Source organism: Pinus tabuliformis, chromosome 9 (assembly GCF_031772625.1).
Source record: "Pinus tabuliformis cultivar Carrire ecotype Pingquan chromosome 9, CPIR1, whole genome shotgun sequence".
NCBI classification, from domain to species: Eukaryota; Viridiplantae; Streptophyta; class Pinopsida; order Pinales; family Pinaceae; genus Pinus; species Pinus tabuliformis.
In genome coordinates, this window is record NC_142307.1 from 1,031,569,031 (window position 1) to 1,031,591,155 (window position 22,125).

Consider the following 22,125-nt stretch of genomic DNA (forward strand, 5'->3'; position numbering starts at 1 on the left):
TGGGGGGCTTCTAGTAGACAAATCAGTACGGGAATTAGTTTCTCCAAAGTTCAGTAGAATTAGGCAAGGCTCGTTGGCTATGGTGGCTTCCAGCATATGTTTTTTCATAGAGTCGTGACGGAAGAGTCTTTCTAACTGATGATTGCTAGTAGACTACCATAGTAGTTGAGTCTTCTAGCTAGTGGGTGCTAGCTCCTCTATGTAAAAAAAAAATCAGTACTTAATAGAAGATTTGAGTAGCAACAACAACGGGTGGTTTTTACCCCTGGAGGGGACCGTTTTCCACCAGAACACTTATCTCCTTTTGTGTGAATGTTTTCTATGTTGTGCATGGTGTTTCTATGTGTTTATTTTATGCTATTTTCATAAGTTAGATGATGGTTTATTGATTCTTGGTTGTTTGGAGAAAACTATTTAAAAAGTTATTAAACCCTAATACTATTGATTCACCCCCCCAGTAGTGAGCTCATTTCCAACAATTGGTGTTAGAGTAGGGTTATCTCGATGAAGATTGATCGCTTGATAGAAGATCATGGGATTATGGCCAAGAAAAAGAGGAAATAATCACAAAATAAGAAGGGATGAAAACAAACTAAGAATGCCGCAATATTAGAAAATCCTATCATCCTAGTAAAAGGTATGGCAAACAATATTTTTAGTCATGAACATTTTATTTGTTTTTTCCCATCTAGTGATGATGATCTTAGAATGATTGAAGAAGATAACGATCGGATTTTTGAAGTTGATTCCTCAATAGGTGAGGAAGGTGTATTTCTAGTGCTGTAATCTAAAGATGAAGAGCTTAAGAGACTAATCATCCTTGAAGTAGAAAACAAATATCAAGTAAGATTGATAGAGAAGCTCGCACTGGAGAATAAATATTTGAAGGAATTCCTCCAAATCCTTGAGGAGAGCGAGATTGCATTCAAGTTAAGAAATTTCTGATCTGAAAAATTAGTTGGAGAAGGAAAAGAAGAATGAGGATGAGGTTGAGAACCAACTGAAGAATCAAATCAACAATTTTAAGAAACTAGAAATGGAAATAAAGAGAGAAGATCGAGCTTAAAAGGAGAAAATTAGGCAACTATTGAGAAACTCAAAGAAAAATGTTCCAACAAAAAACAAGAAAACCATCATCAAGGTCAGAAGCTAAAGAATGTGATAAAGAAAAACACGTGAAATGTAAGGTGTTACAGTTGTCAAAAATTTGGGCACACTTCAGGAAATTATAGAAGTAAGAAGACAAATCATTCCAAGAAAAACTTGCAACTGAATAAGGAGATTTCACAAGCAATTCCATCATTCTCCAAGAACAAAAGTTTCTTTCATGAGTATTGTTTTCTCTGTAATGATTTCAACCATAAAGGTGCTCATTGTAAAAAGCAATAATTTCTCCCATATTTTGGACATATTAGATGTTTTATTTGTGATAATCTTAGCCATATAGCCAAAGACTATAATTTGTTTCTAGAAATCATGGAGTCCAAACAATATAGAAGAAATACTAGTGCAAATGTTTCGAACATGTATCAAAGAAATTTGTAGGTGAAAACCAAGAGAATCTGGAAAATAAAGGAGAAAAAAGATAACTAAGGCCAACCTAGTCTTAGGGGGAGCATGAAGTAGAATGTGCATAACTTCAGGGGAATCTCCTCCAAGAAAATAAGGTTTGGCAAGTTTCAATTGTTTCAAAGGTTTTGTTTGATGCTCATCTCTGATATGTTTAAAGAAAAAAATGGTTAAATCAATGAATTTAATGAAAATACTACATCCATGGGTAATATAGCCCGAATAATATATAGTTGGTTTGATTTGTGAATTTTGAGCATCTGGTAGTGCTTCTAATCAATCAATGTAAAAATATTTAGCGATTTGATGGTAAGAAAAAATAGGGTTTGAATTTCATAATGCTTGTTCCTGCAATTAGAAAAAAAGAAAGCAAAACCATAAATGCACATTGCAGTAAAAGGTCAGTGCAAAGGATGTTGGTAAATCAAGGGAAGAAAGAGGTGCACTATGTTTGCAATTGATAGATCTTTCTAGTGCTAGAAATTGTGCAAATGGTGTTCTCTGATTATCTAGTATTTTTAACACAACAAAATTTCAATGTGTGCCAAAAGTCTAGACATGCAATGCACATTGTATTGGTCAACCTCTGGTTTGAGCGATGGAACTCTAGCTTAGTGGATTATTAATGTCAAGTTGGTCCATTCCTTTGGTAATCGCCTAGTCAAATGAGTATTCATTGTTCAAAATTACAACATTTATGCATTGACCTAAAGCAAGAATTAAGGTAGTGCAACAATGCATAAGAATACATTTATAGATGATGTGATTTCTAGATGAAAAGCACATGGTGAGATGTATGAAAATGAGCCTCAAGAGAAAAAGGAAATTGTGAAGACAACAATGATAATGAAGACAAAGCATGGGACTGTGAAACCATCGTTTCCACTTATTCCAACCTTGATAATCATCGTGCAAGAATATGTGCTCCTCAAAGGTTTGGTAGGTTGACGTTTTAATTCAAAATGGCATATATCACTCGAATAGATCCAAAATGTATTGTCTTGGACCCTATGTGTGGAATAAAATTAATAAATGAATAGGTTTTGGTTTTTTATTTAGTCATAGAAAGAATTTTTCAAAGGGCATATTGACCTGGAATTGAGGAGCAAAATGTTAAAGGTTAGAAACATGTTTTATGAAGGTTATGGGAAATTAAGATACCAATGTGCATTCAAAAAAAAGTTAAGATATGTGTTACAGATAATGTGAGTCCATTGTTTATATATTTACGAAGACTAAATTTCAAGGAAAAGGGCAATTATTGTGGCTAAGAATGCACATTGCAAATCATCATTTATTGAGATTTCACTTGAAGCTACAAGGTGAAAATAATAATGTTTGGCTCAAAAGAAAAAATGCAATACATTAGATTCAAGGAATCCAAGCTTGACATAAAAGAGGCACGACAATATTTTTATTCCCTTTTGTGTGAATCACATGAAATTCCCTACTCTAACTATTCAGTGCATGAAACCGTAAGTTGTAATATCCCGATACCGAGTTTTCTTGAGTAACTCCTCTCTAACAATGACCTCAGAATTATCATCAGATCAATAACCATCGATATTAGCATAAGTTTTTTGAAGATACCCATGAGCCTCTCAAGGATGGTGGGAGTTGCATCAGTCTTAGGCTCAATTAATAATGTGCATGTAGAGCCATGTAGGACTATAATTATTTTAGAGGTTAGATTCAGCTTCAAATTTAGTAGAAATGGAAGAAGACAACGGAGAGAGGCGCTATTTCTTGGGCCCTTGAGTAGCTTATTAGTCCCTGCCTCTAGCATAGCAGGGACTATAGCGTTCGATACGAGTTGACCACCTATTGAATCACTTTGACTGATTGATATATTTGGTACATTTCAAGTTTAAACCAATGTTTTAAATAAAATGTTCGGCTCAGCAAATTTTTATCCAATGCTTTTGTTTGGACGTCTTATTGCCGGCCTGACATGCCCTGATGTTATTTCAGTGAGGGTAAGTTATTTTATCCAAAGTTTCAAAAAGCTCATGCATCGACTGCCACTTGACACTTACACTTGCCACACGCCACACAGCTTGCTTACACCTGCCACACATGCTCATCCATCTTAAACTCGCCATAGGTTTATAGTGTTGGACAACCTCCCAAGCTCTGAAGAAGAGGTGCATCTGAATAGTAGTCTTACCCTACTGTGATAGAAGCATACGAAGAATCTGCCTCTTTGTTGTGGGGAAAAATGCCTATGCAGGATGATCCTATCCACCTAAGGTGTGACAGTGCCTTAGCAACGAACAGAAATAGCTATTCTAGTATTCTTCCTTTATGAATTAAGAATGAAGAGAGATGGATGGACTAACCGGTGTCTTCCGTTTGTCCCTCGATCCGGTTTCTCTTCTCTTTGGGAGTTCCCAGCTACTTGTCTTCTCGCTCACCCAGCTTCAAGAGGTTTCTGCAAGATCACAAGAAGAGAACACTACATCAAGACATAGTTTCATATTCATAACTAGTTCAGGATTAGAAATAAACTAAACATACTAATGCAATCGTACATCAAAGATACATCAGTATATAGGAGAAACCAAGATAGCTTTATTGATGAATAACAAGGTTCAGGAAGAGATACAACCCAGAGGGCTCCAATCCAGCATCTCCTTCCCAGCAAATGAAATTCCTATCTTCACCTTCCCTCAAAGAATTAAGCACCCAATGATTCCAATCTCAAACCAACAGCAATTCTTTGCAATAACAACATTCCAGCCTCCAGATCTCATGGAGGAGAGATCCATATATAGATGTTTGGAGAGAGGATGAGTCAGCTTGAGATCTGACTAGTGTCCTTTCCCTCTGTCAGTCCTTGCTTCCACTTGGAGGTTCTTGCTTCCACTTGGAGATTGAGAACCTCTTACTCATCACTAGTCGAATTCACTGAGGCAAGTGTCATTGAGGAAGATTCTGGAAGCTTCCAGGGTCTTGACACCTTATTGAATGAACTTGCCATTTGTCAATTCTCGCTCAGCACACCCTGGTAGTGCTTCTACCTGCGTTGCAGTGCAAGTCGCCAGCGCAGACTTTGCATTTCAGCGCAGACAGCTAGTGGAGCCTCTGAATTGATCCTGAATTGACTTGTTTTTGAGCAGTTTCTGGTGGAGAACTTCTGTGAATTGCTGTGGTTTGTTAGCCTTGTTCCTCTAGGGGTAGGAAAAACATGTTTAGGGACTTTGGATCCCTTAGATTATGGACATTTCATGCTTATAGCTGTAAGGCACAAAAATGTCTATAACAGTTGCCCCATAAAGTATGAGGCCGTTTATCGGGTGAAATGATTTATCAGGAGGATCCGAAGTTCATTCATTGCTGGGAGGAGACCTGTAATACAATACAATACAATACATTATTTTTCATACTGCTTTCATGATCTAGCTGAGGCGGGCATTCCCATGCTCAGCTTTATAAATTCATTTTTCTGTACATAGAACAGACAATCGTCTGATCGTAGACTGATAATTTTGATGAAATTATCATCCTTTGGGTAGGATGATTATCTGCTGCAATGATGTACATGTCAATGTCTTTATCTTTCCTGAATATATATCGCAGCCCAGATGGATGAAACTAGATCTGTGGTCTTCAAACTCGTTCGATCTTCACTCTAAGTACAAGTCAATCCATGTGAGAAATGTTCTGAAGTCGAACATGGAAAGACATCGCTTGATTACCGATCAATGAGGTAAACCGTTAACAAGCGTGAGAGGAATCACCGATAATGATAATGACCCTCAAGGTACTGCAGTACAATTCACGTGGTGTGAATAAAGGACTTGGCGTCGAATACCACGCAAAATCTCTCGGTCGAAGGTCATTGATGTACACCTGTCGCCGGAAGTGAGAAACTTGCCATTGAGGCATGCAAGCTTCAAAGTACAGAAGCGGTTGTTCCTAGATCAACTTCTTGGATAATGAGCTGATGTCGACAAGAAGCGATCCATCAAAGGAGGGCCTTAATGAATCCCACATCAGTGACACGGAACAGAGCAAATGATTTTGATGGAGGTGAAAACGATCTGATGACATATGATTCAGGGTGGCGGTCATGAAAGGATGAAGGATAATTTACGGCAGTGGATGGGACACGGCTGACTTCTCTGAACGACTTCTCTTGAACATATGGCGACACTTATGCGATGGATCGGTAGCATTACCCCAAATATGGATGGTATGGCAAGACCATGGTGATGTGGCTGGTGAATGAAACAACCCAACCCAATTGTGGTATGGAGGAAAAGTGTCATGTTCAAGAGCGACTTGCTACCATCAAAGTTTTCTTGAGTTTCTCCCAATTTTTCCCCAGTCATTGCTGACCAGTACCTCTTTATTTTTGTCAAGCTTGAGGAGGATAACATATGCTTGTTCTATAACTTGACCTTCGGGCAAGCCCATCGCTATGTTTTAACGAGCCTAGAGATAGTGAAACTCGTTCTCGTCTAAAGACAAGTTTGTCGCTATTTAATGATTTTAACGAGTCTAGCGACAAAGATAACTCGGTCCTTTTCATTTTTAGAGAGTCTGAAAAGGTACGTAAAGTCAACTCCGGAAGTCCTTTTTCGTCATCTAATCCCTTAAGTCCGAAAAAGTATAAAACAATACAGAAGGGATGAGTTTTCGATAGTTTTAACGAGCCGAGAAAAACAAGCGCTCGATATTTTTGTGCAATAATCCCTCAAGTCCAAAAAGATTAAAATCTAGAGGAGGGATAGCACTTTCGGTCACTTTAACGAGCTGGAAGGCCAAAACTCGGCAATCTTTTCATATTTTACGAGTCAGATGAAAATATCTTAAAGAAGACTCGTCTTTTGAGGAACGAGTGATGAAACGGGTTAGCAGCTGATTCCGGGAGATTTTGCGGACGATTTTCGGCGCCGTCTGGACCAGGTAGGAGCTAAACTTGAGCTCTTTCATTTCATGGTTTCTTTTCTGCATTCTGTGCCTGTCTTCCTGTTTTCCTAAGCTCCTGGGGTTTTATTGGGTCACTCTGCCATCAGCGCACCTGGTTCACTCGAAACCTGCGCTGAATGTCAAGCTGCATGAAGGCAGTTTGACCTTCAACGCAGGTGGAACATTGGCTAGTTGCGCTGGGCACAGAAAAATAGTTTTATGCACAGTTTTTGATGAAAATTTTGCCAGTTTCTCATCAAATCCAGGATCTAACTCCTCTCATGTTTTTTTTCAGAGATTATTGGAGAAAAATGACCCTTACATGGCGAGAACGAGAACATGAAGAAGAGGACATGATTGCCTTACATGACCCTGTCACGGTGAACGCGCTGCGGAACTGTGGTCTGCTGAAGTTCTTCCATATCTCTAGTATGAGACAGCAGATCTCCTTATTGCAGTATATGCTTGATGCTTGGGATCCTATCAACCAAGTATTTCAGATTAGGATCAAATCCATCCCTTTGACCGTGGTAGACATTTACTTCTTGACTGGCTTGTCGAGGCGGGGTGCCCCCATTTCTTTGTCAGGTTCGGCCCGAGGGAGTGACTCTGTGAGAGATTATGTCTGCCAGTATTGCACGGAAGGATCTCAGCCGAGCAGAGATGGCAAGATAGTTATCCGTGAGATTGCTGACAGGTCTCTCAGGTCCATTCTGTATACTATTGGTAGGATGGCCGGTAGTGTATCTCTTCATGTTGCCAACAGATCCTATGTGCAGCACGCCTTGGAGTGCCTCCAACCGAAAATATTCAACTGGTGTGAGGCAGTACTTCTTCAGATGAAAAGTCAGTTGACCAAGGTAAAGGACGGGAAGTTGAAGAACTTTGGATTTGGTTCTATTTTGACTGCCTTTGCCTTGGAGAAGATACCACTGATGCAGCCTCAGTACATTTCACTCGACTTGCCTTCTCCTACCGAGCCACATATGCAGAGACTGGTTGATCACATCTCTAGGCATGCTGGTCATTCTCATATTTCTTTCACTGATACCTTCTTTAGGTGGTTCGAGCGTCAGGAGATGGTCTATTCCGAGTATCCATATGTTGGCATGGATTTCCGAGGTGATCTGGATTTGGTACTGCCGGATGGCGAACAATGGGGCGCTATTGGTAAAATCTTCGACCATATCACTGTTTACTGTTTTTATTTGTAATGTCCTTGTGCTTTATTCTATCAAGACTTTAATCAAACTCATGTGTGGATGCAGATGTTGGTCCTGTTCGTCCAGCAGTTCGCCCGAGAGTGCCAGTCGCTGCCCCAGCAGGGGAGACTACTGGGAGGGTTATTCTTCATGACCTTGATGTGGCCAAGACCCTTACAGCTGTGCAGGAGCAGGTTGAGAGCCTTACTCTTGGCATTCCGGATGTGAGGATCGATGAGTTACCTCTACAGTTGCAACGGCATACTACTGGTGTGCCTAGACGATGGACTCGTCTCTTACGCATGATTGCACAGGCCGTGACATGTTACCATGAGCATCACTAGGCTAGGGTGCCCCCTAGCATTTTGAGTTTTTGGGTCATGCGACCAATTTTTGTCTTGGTTACAGAACATTATGTATAAACGATAAACAGCTTATATATATATATATATATATATATATATATATATATATATATATATTTTGATTTTCGGGGTTTATTCTGGTTGAGTTATATGATCCATATGTACAACATTGATGATGTGTCTCTTTTTATAAATGTCGCAAATGTCTATCTAACACATAGTTTTCTAATGAGTCGGTTAATGTGTTTAAGTTTCTGGAAATGTGTTGGTATTGAATTAAATCAAATTGTCTTTCCAAAATCTTAACCCTTAGGAACATGTGATAAATAGCTGGGTTGCGGACGGAGTATATACCATTGAGTTGTAGTATTACGAGTTGTGAGTCTAGCGTGACGATTAGTCGGCGTATACCATGGGTGATGGCATCGGAGAGTAGTTCTATCAACGCGCTATACTCAGCGATGTTATTCGTTGATTGCCCGATACATACACCTCTGAAACTTACTAACTCGCCGCTTGGATCAAAAATGGCCCAGGCTGCGGAGGATAGGTTCTGCGAACTACAACTCGCTCTGTCGGCATATCCAACACATATCTTCGAAAGGTTTGACATCTGCAATAAATGTAAAAAGGTGGATTACTCGACCAAAACAAACACTTTAGCGGAAACAAAATACAACAAAAGCATACAGGTTACTATTTAAGCATAGTAACGCTTGAGGTACAACCCATTATGGGGTTGCGCCAGTGGAATTCCGTCATAATCCATTAACTCGTAGGCTCCTTTTGCTAACACTCGTTTAACAATATAGGGGCCCATCCATAAAGAATTAAATTTACCTGCTCCCAATTTATCGGATTCTTGGTCATAAAGCAAGACCAAGTCACCTTCTGAGAAGACACGGGGTTTGACATTTTTGTCAAACTGCGCCTTGACTCGTTTCTTATGGGCTTCGTTAGCCAAAGCGGCATCACGACGGGTTTCATCTAATTGGATTAATTCCAAGAAACGGGCCTCTTCTTCTGAAGTTCCGGGGAGGAGATCAATTGCGAGTTTAAGAGACGAGATTTCACACTGGATTGGTAGGACTGCTTCCAGGCCATACACCAGTTGGAAAGGTGTGAACCCGGTCGCATTTCTTACCGATGTTCGGTAAGCCCACAAGGCCGAGTACGGGATTAGGTTCCACCTTCTTTTGTGAACTCTGATCATCCTTTGCAACATACGCTTCAGGACTTTGTTGATCGCTTCAACCTGTCTGTTGGCTTGCAGATAATACGGGGTAGAGCTGTCATGAGATAGCCCTAGCTTGGCAGCTAATTCAACCATCATGTGATTGCAAAAATGCGATCCATGATCCGTAACTATAGCCCGTGGTACGCCGAACCTGGCGACTACATGATTGAAAAAGAAAAGGGCAGCTGTTTCACCAGTGTTATCTAATGTAGGCATCGCCTCGGCCCATTTGGTAAAATAGTCAACGGCGACTATAATATACCCATGCCCCCCGGTCGAGGTGGGTTTACATGTCATGAAATCGATGCCCCATTTGGCGAAAGGCCCAACAGCAACTATTGGCTGTAAAGGTGCGGGTGGTCTTCTAGTTTTGCTATCAAAAATTTGACAAGCATGGCAACTTCTGACTGCGGTTATGCAATCTTTGAACATGGTTGGCCAGAAGTATCCTGCTCGTAAGATTTTCTGTGTTGTAGCATTTCCCAATTGATGCCCCCCACACGCGCCTGAATGACACTCATTCAGGGCTTTTTCGGCCTCCTCATGGGTGAGGCACCTCCTCAGAACTGTATCGATACCACGACGGTAAAGCGTATCACCGACGATCATGTAGTCTTTTGCTTGGTATCGTATACATTTATGTTCTGAGTGAGAGGTGTTAGGCCTGAATTTTTGGGTTTGGAGATAAATTATTATATCTCCATACCACTCATTGCTTGTAGATATCAGAAACAAATTCTCGTCCACGACTGATTCTTCGGATGTTTCATCGTTGGACGACGATGGGAGATCGCACAATAATTCTGTGAAAACTAAAGCTTTCTTTGATTTGGATTTTACAAATTCCAGATCAAACTCTTGAAGGATTGCTATCCATTTTGAATATTTGCCCCCCAGCAACTGTCGCGACAATATATAAGTCATAGGGTTGCAATCTGATAGAATGGTAGTTTTCCGAAAGAGTACATAATGTCGAAATCTTTGTATCGCTTGAACAGCAGCGAGTGCTAGCTTTTCAACATAAGAATATTTGCTTTCTGTATCATTCAAGTTTTTACTTAAATAATATATAGGATGTTCAATTCCATCGACTTCTTGAACTAAAACCATTGCAATGGTCGTATCCGCTGCAGCCAGATACAGGTTAAAATCTCTTTGATAGTCCGGGGCATACATTAATGATGCTTTTACGAGAGAATCTTTCAGAGCGTCAAAAGAAGCTTGCGCCACCTGATCCTAGACAAAAGGTACATCCTTTTTCAAAAGACGAGTATAACCTTTAGCAAGTTCTGCGTAATTTGGAATGAACCTCCTCAAAAAGTTTACTTTCCCTTGGAGTTTCTGAATCTGAAGCAAATTTGAAGGTGGAGGCAGATTAATGATTGCTTGAACCTTGCAAGGGTCAAGACGAATCCCATCCTTAGAGACTACAAAGCCAAGTAAACGACCAGAACCGACGCAAAATACACATTTGTGCGGATTGAGTCTTATCTTGTAGTGTCGGCAACGTAGAAATATCGCTCTTAAATGCTGTGGATGATCAGTCTGCTTTCGCGAATGAGCCGGAAGGTCGTCAAGGTATGGTTGAACGATGTTCTTGATGTCATGGAAGGCATAATTCATTGCCCTCTGAAACGTCGCCCCTGCGTTCTTTAAACCAAAGGGTAATTTTTGATAAGCGAATGTGCCCCACGGACAAATGAATGCAGTCTTTGACTGGTCCTGTGGGCGGATATTTATTTGATTATACCCAGAAAATCCATCCATAAATGAAAAGATTTCACATCCGGTGCATTCATCAATTATCTGGTCGATGAAGGGTGTAGGGTAGTTGTCTTTCGGACAAGCTTGGTTTACATCCCTATAATCGACACACACTCTAATTGTCCCTTGTTTCTTCATAACAGGGACAATATTAGATACCCAATCAGTTAGAGGAACCCGGTAGATGAAACCAGCATGGAGAAGCTTTTCAACTTCTGCCTTAATGGCAGCGGCTTTCTTGGGGTGCACCTGCCTGAGTCGTTGTCTTACCGGTTTGACATCTGTATACATCTTAATTTCGTGTTCAACGATACTCGAGTCAATGCCTGGCATTTCATCATATGACCAAGCAAATACATCTCTAAACTCGCGAAAAAGAGCGTTATATATTTCCAGTTCTAAAGGAGAACAACCTTTGCCGACATAAATATTCTCTACAACATTTGTTTTAGTCGAGATATTTATGGCTATAGTCTCTTCAATATTGGATAAGTTTCGCTCGGAATCCACCGTATTTACAGTGTTTGATAGGAATTCAAAAACTGAAGGGTGGTAAAGGTCATGTTGAGTATCTTCTTCATAATCCGGAAGAAGGGAACGATGGTGGAAATCATTCCATGGTGCCTCCTCAATCAACATTGATTGTAGGATTCCTTCGTCGGTTCCATGCACTCTCGACCAAGGATCTAATGGGGTACCATATTCTCTAGACCTATCTACCCAAACGCTTGATGAGCGTTGATTTGGGTTCGCCTCCCATGCCCGAAACATTGATTGCTACAATATTTCTATAGGGCTTGGGGGCAAAACAATTTCATGATCCATGTTGATATCGTCTTCTGAGATCTTCGTGGAAGATATCATGTTGCAGGCTCTTACCAACGCTACTTCTCCTATATAGATTGGAGGTGGAAGTGCGAAAGTTCCCATTAATGTGGGGTCTTTCAGTAGGCCTACTCCAATATCTTGAAGCGAATGGTTGCTCCCATGGATCATTGGAATGCTTCCCGTAACTTGAGAACCATTAGGGAGGAAGTTTTGTTGGTCGATGATTGTAATCCCTCCTTGAAAGGGGAATGCAATCTTTCTAAAATAGGTCGACACAACAGCTGCCATGGCATAGATCCACGGTCTTCCTAGTAGGATGTTGTAATAAAGATTCCCATCGATGACTTCAACATCTATTTCTATCGTTTTCCCCCCTAGTTCAACCTTCAAGTTGTTTAGGATACCATATAGGGTATATGTCCTTCCGTCGAATGCTTTTAATGTTGTCGAAGATCGCGACAAGGTTGGAGATCCTAAAGTTTTCCAGCAACTCATCGACATAATACATGTAGATGCCCCCTCATCAATAATTGTTCGGTGAACAGTTTTGTTGAGGGCTTTCACTTGGATAAGGAAAGCTAGTTGAGCTAGTAACTGAGGATCGTATCCTTTGTGGTCAAAGGATACAAGATTGGAATCTTTAGGATCAACCCCAGCAATGGTCGATAACAAAGCCTGCCTTTGGGATGGACAATTTTGTAGTACTTCAAGAGTCGACATAGCGGATGGCGATTGGGCCAAATCTTCCACTATGTTATAATGCTGCGCTGCTCTGGCGCGAGGATTAAATGTCGACTTGTGTACTACTCCCTTTGGCGGTTTTATTGTTAATTCAGGAATGATGGGTGGTACAACTTCTGTCGAAGTTGTCGTCGAACTACTTGGTTGATCTTTTTCCTTGCCATTCGACAGTTGCGGATTCCGTAATCTTTGTTCCTTGTTGAAATCAAAGCATCATTCTACTGTTTTGAAACCGACAACATAAGCACTTTCGACGGGGAAGCATTTCCACTATCAACCAGATTTTGTCCTGGATTTGGAAACGGATCAGTTAACACCGCTGAGGTTTGCGAACTTTTGAAGAATTTCTTCAGCTCAGCTTTGTATGGACACTCCCTTGTCCAGTGATCCTCATCGCATATCTGACATGGATATTTCCTATTTCCAGGAGGGTTTGAAGAAGTTTTTTCAGGGGATGATTCACCCTGTTTCTTCTTCTTCCCTTTGTTTTGCTTTTTCTTGCTCCCTGGTTGTTTGGTTTCTTTGCCTTTATCTGCCGATACAGAATTTACTTCCGAAGCAAGAATTTCTTCTTTTGCATTTTGATCTGAAATCTTACGGGCCTTTTTGGAGTTGGCCTTTGTCGATTTCGCGTTTTTCGTGCCAATCATGCCATCGCCGGCATGAGAGTCATTGTTTGATTTAGGAGGAGGAGGAATTGAAAATTCCGGTCTAGGGGCGTCAGGTATTTTGTCATAGAGCATGCCAGACTGAGTATAGACTAAGTCTAGATACTGCGCACAACGATAACTTGCTCTTCCGTTATGACTCCCCCCTTTGCCACATCTTCCGTTATAGCAGGAAGTAACGACTTGATAAACCATTCAGCTAATAACTGATCGGGAACGTACGTTTTTACCATCCTACGACGAGGTCACCACTCATGTATATGATCAGATATGTGAGTGGCCGTTGTCTGTTTGAAGTTGGTTAAGATTTCCGTTCCCGTTTCATACCTTATCGGTAATTGAAAATGGGTTAAGAATGTCGTGGCTAAGGTGCTGAAATTGTCGAACGAAGCTCTAGGTAATTCAATATACCATTTAGCCGCTGGACCCGTTAACGTCCTCTGAAAGAGGCGAAGCCTTATCGAATAATCGTTTAAGGTGTTTGATGAACACCATAGATGAAAGGTCATCACGTGATTCGATGGATCTTCACCCAGATTTCCATTAAATTTAGGAATGTCTGAAGGAAGTTTGTGAGGAATCGCTGGCCACCAAGGGGCGTAAGCAATTGGATCGTTTGTTAACCGGTGTAAATCGGGTAACTCTAAAGTTGCCACGAACGGTAACTGTTGATTCAGGTTAGGTGAAGCATACCCAGGATATGATGGGATCGCCTGAGCAGTTGGCCTTTGCATACCAGCATAATGTAACTGATGTTGGTATGACTGATACGGTTGGTGGACATGACCACTGTAAAGTGGTTGATTTTGACCGTTTTGAATGTACGGTTGTCCACTGTTCGCAAAGATCTGCTGCTCAGAACCTTGGTATACTTGTTGGAATTGTGGTTGTTGATATTGCACCAGCCACGGTTGTGAAGCCATGTTCTGTTGTGCTATACTAACCGTTGGACCACGGTGTGGGGTAATTCTACCCGTTTGGACCTGTGTCGCCCCACCAGTAGGCGATTGTGGTTGAGTCACAGGGTCAAGGGGCTGTTGCATTACAACCTGAGAAATCTGAGGTTGACATACAACAGGCAACGTTTGAACTTGCGACACTGTCACAATAGCTGGTGTGGTCGGGATGTTCGACATAGGTACACATTGTTGCATAGAATACACAACCCTTGGTTGTTGAGGTAGCATAGGTACCCAACCACTTGATGTAACTCTAGTATAACCTGAATACTGTTGTGAACTCCCGTATGGATACCCTCCCGTAGGGGGTAATGAAGGGCATACTGCCCCCCATACGGTGGCAATCCGGAACTCAAGGGGATTGTTTGTCCTTGGGGACTGGATTGCCCAAATTGTCCTCCAAACAGATCACTCTGGCGAGTTTCAGCATAAGAGTTGCCGGATATTATTCCGGAGGAACAAACTGGAACGGACCACACTGTCGAAATAGTCCCTGGGTGGACTCCTTCTAGCGGTTGTGAGCTAGTTGGGACAGATGGTATGCCAGCAAACATTGTCGGAGTGACGGCAGGGAGTTCTGCTGTCGCTGTGTCATTCGACACAGTCCTAGATGTTGACGGTTGTTCAGACATTTTGAGTCTATCCAAGAGATTACCTAGCGATTCTACAGGAACTTCCACTGGTGGTAGACTAACTTCTGATGTCGAAGGAAATAGAGTGACCCCGACTCCAAAATGTGTTGGAGTACTTGCTTGCGGATCTTCTACAATTTCCTCTATCGCAATCAAACCAGGTGGAAGGGGAAGACCGTCAGGTCCGTAAAATATTTCTGGTGCCGAAGAAGGGGTTGAATCAACAGCGACAGATGTTTGAAGAACAAGACTCTCTGAACCGGTTACAGATGGAACTGGTTCAGTAACACAAGTGTTTGTTCTCAGACTAGGATCAGTATCACTGTCCCTCTGTGGCTGTTGAACTTCTTCTGTGGAGGCAGGGTTTCCAGAAATGTTTGGAGTAACCGGAATCTCAGATCTCGTTGGAACACTTGTTCTAACTTTGATAGGAGATTTCGAACCGGTTAAACGAGTTCGCTTTGTCCGTACTGTTTTCGATTCCGGAGACAAAGACAGTTGACTCCTAAGCCTCCGCGAACGACAGGGTTTCAATTGACTTTCTTCCACGATTGCGGATTACTCGATCAACCAAAATACGAAAAGGGAAAGTGTGTTTCCGAATTAAATGAATTTTTTAGATGCTTTTAGACACAACTTGCTTTTTCACTTTTAAAGAGTCGAGAAAAAGCTAAAGATGACTCTAGTCTCCTTCGATGTTTTAACGAGCTCGAAGTGAAAAATGCTCGGATGGACTTTTTCCGTTATAGAGTCTGAAAAAGGCCAAAAGGAACTGCTCTGAAGTTCTAGGTAGAGGGTGTGCCAAACTTTTCACAAAACCACAGAATACTTTTTAGGGTACGGGCGGTCGATCTTCCTGAATGCTGTGTTCAGTGCATTGCGATCAGCAGGGCGGCTGACACGGCTTCCTAAGGATAAAGGTTTTATGCCTATAGGGGTCTCCCAATATATACGCAACGGTACGTGGGAGAACAATCTGTACTGGCGTTATCGTCCCTCAGGAGGAATCACCCACCATCAGCGAGATCGACAGTCACCAGGCTTTACGACGCCGGAACACGTCTCTAGCCTAGACCTCTATGTTGTGCGTTATGTTGCAAAGTGTTGTTAAGTTCATTCAATTTATTTTAGGTTGATCTTTTTAGAAGTTTTCCTTTTGAGGTTCACCACGAGATGTATGATACAATTCCTAAATGCAGTCTAAAGATGATAAGCAAGCTTTTTATATCTTTTCAACCATGAAAATCCTAGCTACAAAGGGAAAAGAAAGACACCATCTTTTCTCAAAGAGCAATCAACACACTCTAATGCACTTTCCCTAAATCAAGCATGCAAACTATCAAGATGCAAATGCACAATGCAGGTGTTTGTTTTCCACTTTCTTAGTATTGATGCCTAAAAAGAAAGCTTTTTGTACAACTTTGAATTTGCTTTTAAATGACAAATACAAACAAGTTTACTTTTTCGAAACCAGAAAGGGTAGAAGAGAATACAACACTTTACGACTTTTGAAATGAACACTTGTTTCGACACTTAAAAGAGACAAACTCAAACCAAAAGCAAAAGTAAATGTATAATCAACTGCAAACAGCCAATGAACTCTCTCCTAAGATCACAATCAACAGATCTGAATCAAGGGCTACAGGATGACTATTTCACTCTTGCAAAGGAAAACTGTAAATGACACCACAAACACATAAAAACACTCACAGTCTTTTTGTACAAAAGGAGGCAGAATTTAAGCAGAGAAAAGGAGTTATCAGACAGGTACCTATGCTGGTTATAGGTTGCAAAAATCAGAGATCAAAACAAGGCAAAACAGAGCAGAGAACCCCAGTTGCACAAGGCCTAACTAGATCAGCGCACCCTCAACACAGGGGTTTTGACATTCAGCGCAGGTAGCCTTCACGGGACCTGCGTTGAAATGCAGAACCTCTTCACAGGGTCTGCGCTGAAGGAGAAATGAGAGTTTCTCACTGGGTTGTGGGTCACAGTTTGCTATTTAATCTACAGTTTCAGGCCAAATCAAAGCAACAAGCAAGGTACAATCAAAGGGATGCTTTGAGGAAGGGCTAAGATCTATCACAAAGGATCATCAAATCATTTGTGAATCCATTGTTCAGATCATAGACAAATCCAGTGATTGGATCAAAGCAGCAGCTGTCTACTTTGCATCTGAGAATAGCAGATGCAGTTCGATTGTTGCTGTTGAGTCTATGAAACAAACAATGATAGAAACACAAATAAAATGACTAAACAGATCTCCCCAGCGGAGTCGCCAATTTGTTGTGGGGAAAAATGCCTATGCAGGACGATCCTATCCACCTAAGGTGTGAGAGTGCCTTAGCAACAAACAGAAACAGCTATTCTAGTATTCTTCCTTTATGAATTAATAATGAAGAGAGATGGATGGACTAACCGGTGTCTTCCGTTTGTCCCTCGATCCGGTTTCTCTTCTCTTTGGGAGTTCCCAGCTACTTGTCTTCTCACTCGCCCAGCTTCAAGAGGTTTCTGCAATATCACAAGAAGAGAACACTACACCAAGACATAGATTCATATTCATAACTAGTTCAGGATTAGAAATAACTAAACATACTAATGCAATCATACATCAAAGATACATCAGTATATAGGAGAAACCAAGATAGCTTTATTGATGAATAACAAGGTTCAGGAAGAGATACAACCCAGAGGGCTCCAATCCAACATCTCCTTCCCAGCAAATGAAATTCCTATCTTCACCTTCCCTCAAAGCATTAAGCACCCAATGATTCCAATCTCAAACCAACAGCAATTCTTTGCAATAAAAACATTCCAGCCTCCAGATCTCATGGAGGAGAGATCCATATATAGATGTTTGGAGAGATGATGAGTCAGCTTGAGATCTGACTAGTGTCCTTTCCCTCTGTCAGTCCTTGCTTCCACTTGGAGGTTCTTGCTTCCACTTGGAGATTGAGAACCTCTTACTCATCACTAGTCGAATTCACTGAGGCAAGTGTCATTCAGGAAGATTCTGGAAGCTTCCAGGGTCTTGACACCTTGTTGAATGAACTTTCCATTTGTCAATTCTCGCTCAGCGCACCATGGTAGTGCTTCTACCTGCGTTGCAATGCAGGTAGCTAGTGCAGACTTTGCATTTCAGCACAGATAGCTAGCGGAGCCTCTGAATTGATCCTGAATTGACTTGTTTTTGAGCAGTTTCTGGTGGAGAACTTCTGTGAATTTCTGTGGTTTGTTAGCCTTGTTCCTCTAGGGGTAGGAACAACATGTTTAGGGACTTTGGATCCCTTAGATTATGGACATTTCATGCTTATAGTTGTAAGGCACAAAAATGTCTATAACACTCCTTAACCAGTGACTGAAGCAGTGGATTTCTACAGACTCACCTGTAGAAGAAGCGCCGAAGCAGCAAAGTTCACATCTAAAGCCTGCTATTGCAAGCACCAGACAAAGTTTGGGTCTAAATGCTAGTATTCCAAGAAGAAAGGCAAAGTCCAGGTCTAAAGCATGTTATTCTGATTCTTCCAACTTTATCAGAAATGAGAAAAACATGTGGGTAAGCTTATGCTTTAATATTTAGGACCATCCCTAAATTTCTGAGCTTTATTATTCAATGCAACTATACATTTTTTTTTAGTAATTTTTTCATGTTTCTCCATAAATTTCTAAATGTTTTTATGCATTTTTTGGCATTTTCTCCCTTAAGTTCTACATAAACTGAAACAAAAGATTTATTCGACAGGGCTCAGTCAAGCTTACCGAGCAATAAATTTCAAAACCCCAAAAATAGAGAAGCTCTAAATCTCTGTAAAATTTCCAGTTTTATCATGGTGTATGGAGCTTAACCCTCTAGTTTATGTTTTGTAAATGTTATCTACCTTCATGAATATATAAACAATAGCATTTTTTGTACCATGTTCTATAAATTCATTTCTCATTTTTACCACACAAACACTATGTTTTAACTTGACAGTAAAACACTGTAAAAATTTCAGAAATTATAGCTACGGATCGAGGGCAAGTTTTTCATTGATACTTTCTCTTGCCACTGATCAGGATAAAATACTGAAGACTCGAATGAACGGGACATTAATTCAGGATAAAATACTAATGACTCGAATGAACGGGACATAGATGAAATCTTGTAATGCCTTCCATGCGCACAATTATTCAAAAATAGAAAAGGGAGCATACCTCAGTACAAACAACCCTATGGGTTTCCTTCATGGGGATCTCTCTACAATTAACTACGTTGGACGTCGCGGGTGATGTGCTCAAGGCCTTATAGTCCTGCTACACTCCATTATTCGAACATTTCAATGAAGAGCCATAGAGGCTCAGCATACTGTCTTTTCGAAACGAAATGCTGGAATACCCGAAGGGGCCGCTCGACAGACTATCTTGCGAGAAATCACTGCCGTAAAAATCGCAATCAACCTTCAGCTCCTTCTTCGGCTTTCTCAGAAATGAGAAGCTCTTACAGCAATCCACTACGTCAGCATCCAACTCGAAAAACGTTAGGATGGATGTTTGAATTTCTTTCGCAAACATTACTAGAACCTGCAATCATGGATATTTTCTATAAATGTCTCAGAACTACAACAGATCAAGATTGGAACCTAGGGACTAGTTTTTACCATAAAAAATGATGGCAAAACAAAGTTCTTAAAGCTAGTTTTCCAAAAGAAGTTTCGCTCGATAGAAACTCGTGGATTGGTCTAGTTCTGCCATAAAATTGACCTATAAATGTGGATGTATTTCACTGCGTGTTGTTGGGAAAAGTATCCAATACGGAATGACCCTATCCCACTCTAAGGGTGATAGTACCTTAGCAACAATCAAAGCAAAGCTATTTGAGATTACTTCTTTATGAGATGTAAGAGAGGGGAGAAAGAGATCCACTGACCGATGTCTTCCGCTAATGATTGATCCAATCTTCTCTCTTTGCTGCTTGCTCCCAGTTCCTTCCTCTTTCACTGGCCCAGCTACACCAAGATCCTGCAAAATAACAAGAGAGGGAAACTACAAGAAGCATACATTCATAATTGATTCAAGGATTAGAATAAATCAAATACACAAGTATAACAACACATCATTGAGACACATGCATATAGAAGAACCTCAAATGCTTTATTAATGGAAGAAGTAAAGTTCAGGAAGTGATACAACCATAAGAGGCCCAATCCAGCATCACCTCCCAGCAGAAAGAAATCTCCTCTTCACCTCCTTCAAGCAAATCACCCAATAGTTCTATACTCAAACCAACAGCACTTCCTTACATTCACAAGATTCCAGCCTCCCTAGACCTCATGAGAGAGCTCTATATATAGGAGTTTTGGAGAAAGGATGAGTCAGCTTGAGGCTGGCATGAAGCTGACTAGTGTCCTCTCCCACTTCAGTTATTCTTCAGTTCTTGAGTCCACTTGGAGTTTCTTGCTTCCACTTGGACATCTAGATCCTCTTACTCATCACAAGGCGAATTCCCTGATCCAAGTGTCATTTTGGAAGCTTCCTGGGCATTTGACACCTAGCAGAATGACTGTGCCACTTGGCCAATCTCGCCCAGCGCAGGTAGCCTTCATTGCTTTTGACATTCAGCACAGGTACAGAGTGGAGCAGTTGACATTCAGCGCAGATGCTCAGTGGAGCAGTTGACATGATCCAGAATTAGCTTGTTTTTGAGTGTTTTCAGGTGGAGAACTGATTTTCAGTGCTGTGGTTTGCTGACCTTGTTCCTCTAGGGGTAGGAACAACATGTTTAGGGACTTTGGATCCCTTATATTATTGACATTTCATGCTTCATGCTGTAAGGCACAAAAATGTCTATAACAGTTGCCCCCTAAAGTATGAGGTCGTTTATCGGGTGAAATGCTTTATCAGGAGGATCCGAAGTTCATTCAATCGCTGAGAGGTGACCTGTAATAAAATACAATACAATACATTATTATTCATTCTGCTTTCATGATCTAGCTGAGGCGGGCATTCCCATGCTCAGCTTTATAAATTCATTTTGGTACATAGGACAGACGATCGTCTGATGGTAGACTGATAATTCTCTGCTGAAATTATCATCCTTTGAGTAGGATGATCATCTGCTGCAATGATGTACATATCAAATGTCTTTATATTTCCTGAATATATATCGCAGCCCGGATGGATGAAACTAGATCCGGGGTCTTCAAAACTCATTCGATCTTCACTCTAAGTACAAGTCGATCCATGTGAGAATTGCGCTGAAGTCGAACATGGAAAGACATCGCTTGATTACCGGTCAATAATGTAAACCGTTAACAAGCGCGAGAGGAATCACCAATAATGACAATGACCCTCAAGGTACTGCAGTACAATTCACGTGGTGTGAATAAAGGACTTGGCGTCGAACACCACGCAAAATCTTCTGGTCGAAGGTCATTAATGTATACCTGTCGCCGGAAGTGAGAAACTTGCCATTGAGGCATGCAAGCTTCAAAGTACTGGGGGGGTTGTTCCTAGATCAACTTCTTGGATAATGAGCTGAAGTCGACAAGAAGCGATCCATCAAAGGAGGGCCTTAATGAATCCCACATTAGTGACATGGAACGGAGCTAATAATTTTAGTGGAGGTGAAAACAATCTGTGAAATATGATTCAGGGTGGCGATCATGGGTGGATGAAGGATAATGTATGGCAGTGGATGGGACACGGTTGACTCTTTTTGAACAACATCTCTTGAACATATAACGACACTGATGTGATGGATTGGTAGCATTACCCCAAATGTGGATGGTTTGACGAAGACCATGGTGATGAGACCGGTGAATGAAACAACCCAACCCAATGTGATACGGAGGAAAAAGTGTCATGTTCAAGAGCGACTTGCTACCATTAAAGCTTTGAGGTTCTCCCAATTTTTCCCCAGTCATTTCTGACCAGTACCTCTTTATTTTTGTCAAGCTTGAGGAGGATAACATATGCTTGTTCTATAACCTGCCCTTCGGGCAAGCCCATCGCTATGTTTTAACGAGCTTAGCGATAGGGAAACTCGTTCTCGTCTAAAGACAAGTTTGTCGCTATTTAATCATTTTAACGAGTCTAACGACAAGGAAAACTCGGTCCTTTTCATTTTTAGAGAGTCCGAAAAGGTACATAAAGTTAACTCCAAAATTCCTTTTTCGTCATCTAATCCCTTGAGTCTGAAAAAGTATAAAACAATATAAAAGGGATGAGTTTTCGATAACTTTAACGAGCCGAATAAAACAAGCGCTCG

The 22,125-nt window shown here is 41.1% G+C and overlaps 1 pseudogene; it reads left to right on the forward strand.

Moving 5' to 3' along the window:
• Window positions 1-3,176: 3,176 nt before the first annotated feature.
• Window positions 3,177-22,125, forward strand: part of LOC149152213 (chaperonin-like RbcX protein 2, chloroplastic) — a 34,761-nt pseudogene continuing 15,812 nt past the window's right edge.